General features: G+C 43.8%; 1 long non-coding RNA gene across 1 annotated transcript; it reads left to right on the top strand.

Moving 5' to 3' along the window:
* Positions 1-640: 640 nt before the first annotated feature.
* LOC137323566 (uncharacterized) lies at positions 641-10,002 on the top strand. Its single transcript, XR_010963392.1, has 2 exons — positions 641-2,074; positions 6,565-10,002. It is a non-coding gene; the product is annotated as an uncharacterized lncRNA (long non-coding RNA).
* The last annotated feature ends 489 nt before the right edge of the window (positions 10,003-10,491 follow it).

Genomic DNA, 10,491 nt, shown 5'->3' with positions numbered 1-10,491 from the left:
TGTGTTACTTGCTCACCTTGCTTCATGCTTGCTTATGTACTCCTTTTCAAATCATTAAATAAAGTGCGTTGCGAACCACCAATTGTATTATTGGGTAGAGTAATCCACGTATTGATCAAGTTTCTTCAAGCTATGTGCTCTTTTTGACTCATTAAATAAATAATCACTTTGATTAACGAAACTATTGTGCCAGGGTGGCTTTCTTTGTTTGAACTATTATCCAGGTCCACAAATCTCTGGGGGTGGGGGGGGGAGGGGAGAGTGGAAGATCGGTAGGGGGGAGAGTGGAAGATCGGGGATGAAGAGTGGAAGATCAGGGGTGGAGGGGAAGATCGGGGGGAGAGCGGAAGATCGGGGGTGAAGAGGGGGACATCAGGGAGGAAAGTGGAAGATCGGGGCGGAGAGCAAAAGATCGGGGGTGAAGAGGGGGACATTGGGGAGGAGCGTGGAAGATCAGGGGGGAGAGGGAAAGATTGGGGGGGAGAGGGGAAGATGGGAGGACATCAGGGGGGTGTAGAAGGGGACATTGGGAGGACATGGGGTGAAGAGAGGGACTTTGGGAGGATATCGGGGGGTGGGGTTGAAGAGGGGGACATCGGAGAGGGAGACATCTGACATCGCTGCAGGTTTCAAAGTTATGTTCACCAGGCGTGAATCAGAAGTGGTGGGCAAGCCGCCCAGATAAGTTAAAAATCATTACAATTACTTAATCTGGCACAGGTAATGTGCCTTAAGTACCTCAGTGAGGTACATTTCTCTCTTTAACTGTCATCCCACCGGCTTTAATTGCCGGTGGGACTTCCATTTTCGGGTTGCCCGCGTGCACACAGGTGGGTCCCTGGGAAACTCGGAAGTTGGCGGGTTGGAGCCGGCTTCCGAACCCGAGTGGGATTTCCGTGATTTTCGGAGCCCCACCGTCCCCAACGCACCCGCAATTGCCCCTAAAATTGAACCCAATGTCCCCTATTCCCTTTAGCAACTTTAGGAAATGTCCAGATTCCCAAATGTGATGGAAAGGGAGATGTGGTAAAACATTTCGCAGACGTAGAACAAGTTAGTGAGATGGATGAAGCTGAAAAGGTCCTCTTGTTGCTGTACACCCTGGGGCCAATGGTATATGGGGCGCTCCCTCAGCATAGAAAACACAGTAGAGGACCCTAGGCACAAACTCAAGTGTCCGTGCTCACTGCCATTGCTTTAACAGGGGGATCCCAGCGAGTGTTGACAAAGTGTAGGCAAGAACCCAATGAGCATCCCGGGTATATGCCAGTCGCTTATGGCAATGCTATGATAAGGTCTATGGGTCAGGATTAGATCGAGCTGCCCTGGCAGACCATCCCGCTGAGGCTAGGTGGTTGATGACTTTGATTAATCACGCACAACCGTAACTGCAAGGGGCGCGGGCGGATTTTGACCCAGAAAATGAAGCCCAGACTGACCCTATAGTTCTGAGACAGATGGTACTGAGATGGGAGAACAGAAATGTGGCGAGTAAACCAAAACAACCAGTATGTACCATGCAAGCTCCAGTGCAGAAAAATGAGGGTCCTCAAAGAAAGGAACCCAGAGTAAATCCCTGGGCTGGCAAGCAATGGGAAAATGGGATATTGTGCCAGACTTGTAGAGTACCCCCTTGCCGGAACCCTGCCCTACAAGGGAAGCAGAACCCAGGGGGAGAAAAACCAGCCAAGCTGTATCCCAGTTTGGCAGACATAAAAAACTATTACCACTTCATTAAAAGAGGTGGTAATACCTACCACCTCTCCTGCTGCAGTACAAGGGGTAACCAACGCTCCTCCTATGCATGTAATTGAACAACAAGGGGTTCCAGCGGTTAATTTTCAACCTCCCCCCCGCCCAATGACGGGGACAAGCCTCTCCTAAGTATTTGTGCCTGTTACAGTCTGACTTACATGGACATCCGAGTGCAACCACTGAGGTGGGAGGCCACCGCAGCATATATTTGGTTGACACGCGAGCGCCCAGAACTGTCATATCTGTACGAGAGCCAAGGGAATCTCCGTTTTCCTATGGGACATCCTCTAAATGAAGTGGATTTACGGGGAACTCCCAGGTGGGTGTTGATTCGTCCAGCATAGAGAGAAGTCAAAGATGTGAGGTATTGACATGAAATCTGGGTGAATTGGAATTAAATAGGGATGACCTGAAGAGTAGCTTTCGACAAACGATACAAACCCTACCTGAATTGGGGCCAAGAGGCTCGCAACATATGGTTGCAGTTTTAGATGATGAGCCTGTATCGTTAGAACAGATCCCTGTTACGGTTACTGCCTCTACTGCCTCTACGCTCAGTCGGCGGGACACTCAATTAAAGGAAGAGTTAAAGAAAAAAGAAAATAAGCAGAAATAGTTAGAAAGGGAAGCAATGAGATTGTTGATCAACAAGCAGCAGTAGCTAGTTCAGAAGCATTTGAAGTTGCTCTAGGAAGGGATTGTCTCGAAACTGAGAGTCAAAAGGGAAAAGATGATCTGGGAGTTGCAGGAGTGAGAAAGGCAGTCGTAGAGGTTCTAGAAAGTGAACCCAGAAAGAGACTAGGACTCCCAGCTGGTTCCCCATTACCCTCTTTCCATTTGTTATACCCCATCCTCCCAGCAACAGAGGAGGAGGAGAAAACTTTTAAACAGGAGAGCCAATACAAGCCTGACAAAAGGTCTTTCCCACATGAGATGTTAAATCCGTTCAAAATTGAGTTAAGTAGGAAATATTGTGATTGAAAATAGAGTGCAGAATAAAGGATAAAACAGGATTTAAAACAGGAGAAAAGGGAAAAGGGAAGATTCTGTTAGAAGCTAGAGAATTTTTCTTTTGCTTGGGTGTTTATTGCTTTATTTGTTTTCAATCAATTCGACCATTTACAAAGCAGTTTCCTTAATGTGGTCACATCTTAAAAACACAAAGAAAAGGACTTGGAGTTGGAAATTCCAAATTCAGCTGCCCTGTGTACATCTGTGTGTGGGATAGGCAGGGTTAATTTCAGACAGGCAGCTAGCTTAGAACAAAAGAGAGAGAGAGACCTTGGCAGAGAAGGCAGAAAAGCTAGCCAGCCTCTCCCACAGTTTCTCTCAACATATTTTGTTGGGTTTGTTTCGGTTAAAAGGATAGTTCTTTGAAATTTAGTGCTATTGTTGCAGTGCTTTAGTCAAGCATATAACATTTTTAATTTCTTAATTTAAGTAGGTATTTCCTCACGGTGGTAGAAGGAAATCTGATGTATTACAGAGAAAAGCATCAGTGTAAGTTGGCCAACCAAAACCACCACGAAGGTCCAATAAAAGCAAGAGTATTGCCTGACACTCGCGATATATATGTAGACGGATCCAGTAGAGTAGAGAACGGACAAAGGAAGACAGGATGTGGAATGTATGACCTCCGGGTCAAACAAGTAGAATTAACTATTAAACTGCCTGCCCATATGTCTGCCTAAGCAGCCGAATTGGCAGCTGTGGAGTATGTGGTCACACATCCAGTTGGGTTCTCACCTCCCTTTACCATACACTCAGACTCCATCGATGTGTGTAACTCTTTGATGGTATAACTTCCGATCTGGGAAAAGAGAGGCTTTACATCAGCCGCTGGGAAGGCATTGGGCTCTGCCCCTGTTTTGAAAGTGATTTTTAACAGTGCGCAGGAAGTATCCAGAGAAACATCAATGCATAAAATCAATGCACATACTAAGAAAGAGCCTCTATGGGGGGGAAATCAGAAATCAGACGAATTGATTAAGAAAGGAGGTGAGGAGGAGATGGGTTGGGATCCGGTAGAAATGTTTCCCCCATGGAAACTAATCAGCCTGAGAAATTGCCCACCCAATCGATTTGAAACAGTTGCAAAAAGAAGATTCTGAAATAAAGGCAGTCTTGGTGATGCTAGAAAAGAAAGAAAGCCCATGGGGAGAATATGCTAATCAGCTCAAATTAAAGGTGAAAGATGGGATTCTGATGTATGATCAAAAGTGGGTGGTACCACAGAATGAGTGAAATGCTTTTCTTTACCAAGCCTATGATGCACCCACTTCAGGACATCCTGGTCCACAGGGAACGTTAGAAAGGCTCCAGCAAGTAGCAAGGTGGCCAGGAATGAAAGACCAGGTGAAGCATTATTGTCAAAACTGTTTAATTTGTGTACAACACGATCCAGATACAAATACCAAGATGGCACTGTTGCGCCACACTTGGCCGACAGACCGCCCTTGGACAGATCTATAGATAGATTATATTGGGCCCTTTCCACTTTCTCTCGAGGTAGTCAGTATGTATTGGTGGTAGTAGACACATTTGTAGGGGGTGGTGGTGTGCGTCAGCTTCACCTCTGACTTCTGAGCGGTCCGAAACGCTCCCACTCCCTGGGTTCTAGACCTTGGACTTATTTGGGGATTGTGACAAAGTGTAGCAGACAACTGGTTTTGGTGCAAGAAACTTTGACCTTTATTCAAGAGAGAAAATACAACACAACAATCTTAACACTCTAATAAAATGGGGAACACTTCGGTACACACGAGGGAAATTACAGTAGAAAGATACCTCACCCCTCCCAATCCCACTGTACTAGCTAAGTTGGACTCTAAAGGGCCAGAGATAATGCTCACCAAACGAACCCTTGACAGTAATTCACCCAGAGGTAAGTCAGAAATAGATCGTAGAGTGGAAACTTTGCGGATCTTTGGTTTTCTCCCGAGTTGGTTTTCTTTGGTCGCGGTGGCCCAATTTTACCCAGTTGGTTGGTGGCAATATTCGGTTGGTTGTTTCGTAAGGCTCTTGTTGCCGCGAGGTGTCTGATGGTCATTGGGGCTGTTGCTCTGGTTTCTTCTTGTGGCCTTGTTGTTCGCTGGAAGCTGCTCTTCCTTCCAGAGACAGGCAGAACAAGACAAGCAGCACACAAGCGCCAGCAAGCCAGAGAGAGAGAGAGAGAGAGAGGGGTTTTGAGTTTCCACTTCTAATAACCCTCTCTTACAATGGTCTTCATCACTTTAAAAAAAAACTTCATGTCAGTTTAAACAGTTCTTACAAAGTCCTTAAGAATCTTTGATGGCTTTTGATGGTCCCTCATCATGTTGCAATTGCTTCTCCCGATGGGTCATTGTTTTAATTCCGATTTGCTGATCACCTGGTATACAGGCTTCCTTTTGTATCCAACGTCCTAGGTGTTGATCGGTTTTGCTTTAAAACAAAGACATGGCCCCACCATGTCTGGAGCAGTTGCCTCTTTCAATGGCCGACTGCCTTTCAAATTAGTGCTGAGTGTCGACCACCTGCTGTAGGTTTTGCATTAAAACAGAGACATGTCTGAAGCAGTAATTCTCCCACATTCCATGTGTGTGTTGTGGATTCTTCTGGTGACCTCTCACCTGTCCTTCCATCTTAGGATTTCAGTCAATGGCCAAAGTTTTTCCATACTCAGGGAAAAGGTGAATTCCCAGAATTCTTACAGTCACCCCTACGAGGAAGTGAGTCCCTTAAAGGACGTGGATTCCTCAAAAAGTACTTTTCCCTGGTTGATGCTTCCTGGTGCGGCACGTGTGTGAGTCACCCTGAAATGGTTAGAAAAGAGTCTAAAGTCCTTTTCTATAGGGTTTTCCTCCGAGTTTTGGGGGATTTGTGAATTTTGAAAATCTTACACATTCTCAAAGTGGGTAAAAGCCTTTCCAACCACCAATGCTACAGCACAGGCCACTGCTAAAATATAGGTGAACCACATATTCACCAGATGGGGACTCCCAAAATCCATCGATTCAGACCAAGGTAATCATTTTACGGGGAGGGTAATGCAAACTGCTATGCAACTGCTAGGAATCAAACATGGTTCCATATTTCACATAATCATACCTCAACAGGCATAGTGGAGAGAATGAACCGAACATTAAAAACAATGCTAAAGAAGTTGATTGAGCAATTCCGCAAAACATGTGACCAATTGCTGCCCTTGGCATTGATAAGTCACGTACCACCAAGGTTTCACCCCATGAGTTAATGACAGGGACAGTGATGAGAACCCCTGAACATATGATGCATCAGGATATGTCTGAGCCTCAGTATCAGGTCATGACTCAGGAACAGTACGTTAACCGATTACGTGACCAGGTGCAACAGACAATGGTCTTTGCAGCCATTAATATTGGACAATCTAAAAAGGCCAACAAAATGTATTTTGACACCAAAGTCAAAGCAGTAGAATGGGATGTGGGACAAACAGTGATGGTAAAAACATACCAATCAGCAGGGCCATTCGCAGCTCGCTTATCTGGACCATATCCCATTGTGGATAAAGCCAGTCCATCCGTGTACAAAGTAGCCCATGCTATGGGATGAGGAGGATGACAACATATTACACTCACCTGTGGTAGGACAGAGAGCCCCCAAAGTCCTAGGTGACTGAGACAAAGGCCAGTCCATCCACCTGATAGATACGCTCTTCGATGGGATTACAGACAAAGGTGGTTATGATATGTAAATGGCAGAAGACATTTACACAAAACTGAATAAAAGAAAAGGTAATAAGATACTAACAAAGAGCAGACATTACCCATACGATTTGTTTTGTCCTAGGTCCTGACTTGAGACCAACAATGGGAAACGAAGCAAAACGGGAAAGCAAGCGAAACATCAGCAAGAATGAAATTACTGTTTGTGATGATAATATGTATGTTCATATTGTGTGTAAACGGATTTCAAGAAAGAAATGAAGAATGTAGCATAACGGTATATCAAGGTAGCGGCCCAATAGGGCAAAACTGGAACGGGAAGTTGGGCGACCTGAGTAAAATGAGGTGGGTAAGAAAGGATGGAACAGGAGTTAGACTGCATTGTAAATTCACAGGAGAGAGTGGTACACCAAACCTCTCCCTGGTCTGAAAGAAGGGAGAGATCTTGGATGATACCATGTATATGCCAATCAGTACCGGATGACCTAAAAGAATGGGACAGGTAGGGGTACCCTACTCCACAGACTCCACCCCTAATGAGGATGGTAACATAGAAGAAGATCTAAATTGGCCAGTATTTCATAAAAGGCATGAGGGACTATTTAGTTGTAATACCATTCATCAAGAGTCTCCAAATAAAAGTGGAAAACTCCACTAAAACCTCCACTAAAAAAAATTAAACTAAACGAGAAGAAATCCCAAAATTGTGTCCCCCATAAAAGAATGGTCTGGTGGTAACTTGCACCCACGAGGCCCTATATAATAATATGAGGTACGAGATTGTAACAGTGGTATTTAATCTTAATGCGGTACACATGGCCCCCAGGGCTATGAGACCCAAAACATGAATAATTTTATCAACAATTGGTAGCACAACAGATTAAGGATTTTGTCCGGAGAAATGCAGGCCGGGATCTGGATGAGCCTTGGCCCCCGGACATTCAAGAACCCTTGATACATGTTGTCTGGGACAATGTTACAACCACCCCAATCACCAATAGTACAGGGACCCAGAGTAGAAAGAAGCAAGAATTGGGAGAATGGTTAGGGATTGGATTCATGGCTGGAACAGCAGCCTGGAACCGGATAGACATCGAGAGCATATGGGAACACAATGAGGTTATGAGACAGCAAATGAAGGGGATCCAGAGTAAAACAAATTAAAGGCACAGAGGTGAAATTCTTGAACAACAAGAAGGACTGAAGTCCATAAAGGAAATGGTGGATGGAATGCTTACGATAAGAAGGGAGATTAATGAAATAACCCAGCAACATAATAACAAAGTACAAGATCAGAACGTGTCAAAGGCTATTACCTGTGCTATGTAAGGAGAGTTTTTATTGAATCAGGTACAACAGAGCTTGGAGGATATTGAAAATAATAGGGTACCCAACTTTGTAAGTGATAAAACCCTTAAGGATTAGTTCAAACACCATAAAAATGGTGCAAAATTAGGAGATATGGGTCGACCTATTACGCCCGGTGACTGTATAAAATAAAAGCAGACAATAAAATGGAGAATAGGTGGTTATGTGGTTATCACGGTTAGAAAAGGATAAATGGGAAGTGTTTAAGGTAGAATCCATTGGAACTGTTGAAGGGGATGTGCATAAGGAATTTATACGATCCCCAATCAGATTATGAGAACGAGAGCCACATGGAAGGCCCCTAGCCTGGATTGTTGTACCAGGTCAAGAGGATCCTGGATATGTAGTTGTGATATCACAACCCCAGGCATACCTGCTTGTGGGTTTACCCTAGATGGCCAGTCCCTTATGTGTACAGTGCAACTGCAAACATGGGATGCCCACCAGGTGAAAAGTGTCTATCTAGGATGAGGGGAATATTGTGTGACTACCACAAAATCCACATATGAGCATGGCGACCACATGTGCCTGATAGAATCCCCAGCATTTTGTTTCATACCGACGGAATTCACCAAGATAGGCCATATCGTGCTGATACCCGTGGTGACCCACGATATCACCACAATTCAAGTTACTATATCAATGAGGCCCTGAAAGCCGTGGTCTAGTTTGGACACTCAATACCCCCATTATCCTTGAGTCTTAAATCCATCATAGAATGTACTAAGACGCCACAGAAGCACCTTGTAAAAATGCAGCAAGATAATGAGAATGTAGAAAAAGCGATAAATGTGCTAGGTGCTCATGAATGGTGGGAGACAGTATATAATGTTGGACAACACCCATGGGTTAGAATGATTAGTATAGCGTTAATATGTATGAAATGTGTACTAGTGTTTATTATGATAATCTGCTTATGTATATTGCAACATTTAATCCGCAAGAATGGCAAAGAAATATTATTTTTGCGTATGTCACGGCAAACCCGTCCTACACTGGACCATGAACCAATGATAAGGAAAACTTAACAACCACGGCTCGAGGAGTATGAAGCGGATCATTCAAAAGATTAGTTAGATCCACTTGAGGAGGAACTGTAAGGATTTTGGACATTGGGTCAGACCCCATTTTACTCTTTTGAACTGCTGGATGATTCAACGTAAAGGGTTAACTAGTTCCTTTAAGGATTTGGACATTCACTTAGAAATACATTTATAGTACTTTTGAAAGCAAAGGTTAACTCACCCATGACATCACCTTTGGACATTTGGACAGTAGAAATGCACAGCCGCAAAGTGCAGTCAGTTTAAACTGGACATTTCGACATCAGTTTAAACTGCAAAAGCAGCAAAGTACAAAAACATCAACAAGCTGCGGTTTTCAATAACAACTGAGAAGCACGAAAGACAGAAGCTTTCGTCACCCTCCAGAATCTTCGAGAAGCTTCTTGATGCTCACAACAAATGCAAAGGACAAACAACCGATAAGGCACCTGGCATCACATGGAGAAGAAGGTACAATGGATTCACATGGTTCTTGAGTGGTTCAACCAACCATCCATCCTAATCCTACGATGTGCGAGTGGACAAATTGGACCTTCTCGTAACTTGGAGCACACCCTATCATTCAAAAACCATATAAAGATAGGACATAATAGAAGCTTCAACGGTCAACAGTTGCAGGTATGAGCTCCTCCAACAATGAGCACTCCGATACTTTGCTTCTGAACTTTGACAAAAAGACTTTACTTCTCAACTTCGATGAACAGACTGTAGTTCTGAACTCTGACAAAAAGCCTTTGCTTCTGAACTTTGACAAAAAGACAAATCTTGATGTGAAGACATAGAACTTCGATACTTTACTACAGAACTGGAACGAAGAGGCAAACTTTGATGAAACAAAGAAACTCGACACATCATCCGACGCAACATTCGACACATCACCTGTTAGTGCAGCGATCGACACCCTTTATCTAGACCTAAACGGCTGCCTTGATGCTTTAGTAAGGTTGCATGTGTTACTTGCTCGCCTTGCTTCATGCTTGCTTATGTACTCCTTTTCAAATCATTAAATAAAGTGCGTTGAGAACCACCAATTGCATTATTGAGTAGAGTAATCCACGTATTGATTGAGTTGCTTCAAGTTATGTGCTCTTTTTGACTCATTAAATAAATAATCACTTTGATCAATGAAACTATTGTGTCAGGGTGGCTTTCTTTGCCTGAACTATTATTTAGGTCCATGAATCTCTGGGAAGGACCCAAATTTCCCTACATATCCAAGTTCCTGAAGGCATCAGTAAGCATAGAAGCAAACAAGGTACTAAACAAGGCTGGAGCTAAAACACAACCCTGTTTGATTCCATTGGAGACAGGGAAGGTGATGTAACCTTTACCATCTTCCATGACTCTGGCCATTATGGCATCATAGAACTCATTATCTGTTCGAGGTCAGCTAACTTTGGCCAGTAGTTTCCAGAGGCCCTCTCTGCTGACTGTATCATAGGCCTTTGTGAGATCAACAAAGACACAGGAGATAATTTTGTCTTTGGATGATAGTGTAAAATGGGCAATATTGGATCAGCTGCTTGTTACACATCTCTCCGGATTTTAATGAGGTCAATGGAAATGAAAATTGGAAAAGATATATAATGGGCAGCTGATCTGATATCACCCATTTTACA

The sequence above is a fragment of the Heptranchias perlo genome, chromosome 7, assembly GCF_035084215.1.
Source record: "Heptranchias perlo isolate sHepPer1 chromosome 7, sHepPer1.hap1, whole genome shotgun sequence".
Classification (NCBI taxonomy): Eukaryota; Metazoa; Chordata; class Chondrichthyes; order Hexanchiformes; family Hexanchidae; genus Heptranchias; species Heptranchias perlo.
Note: the sequence above shows the minus strand (reverse complement) of the source record. Positions and strands in the feature narration are given on the sequence as shown.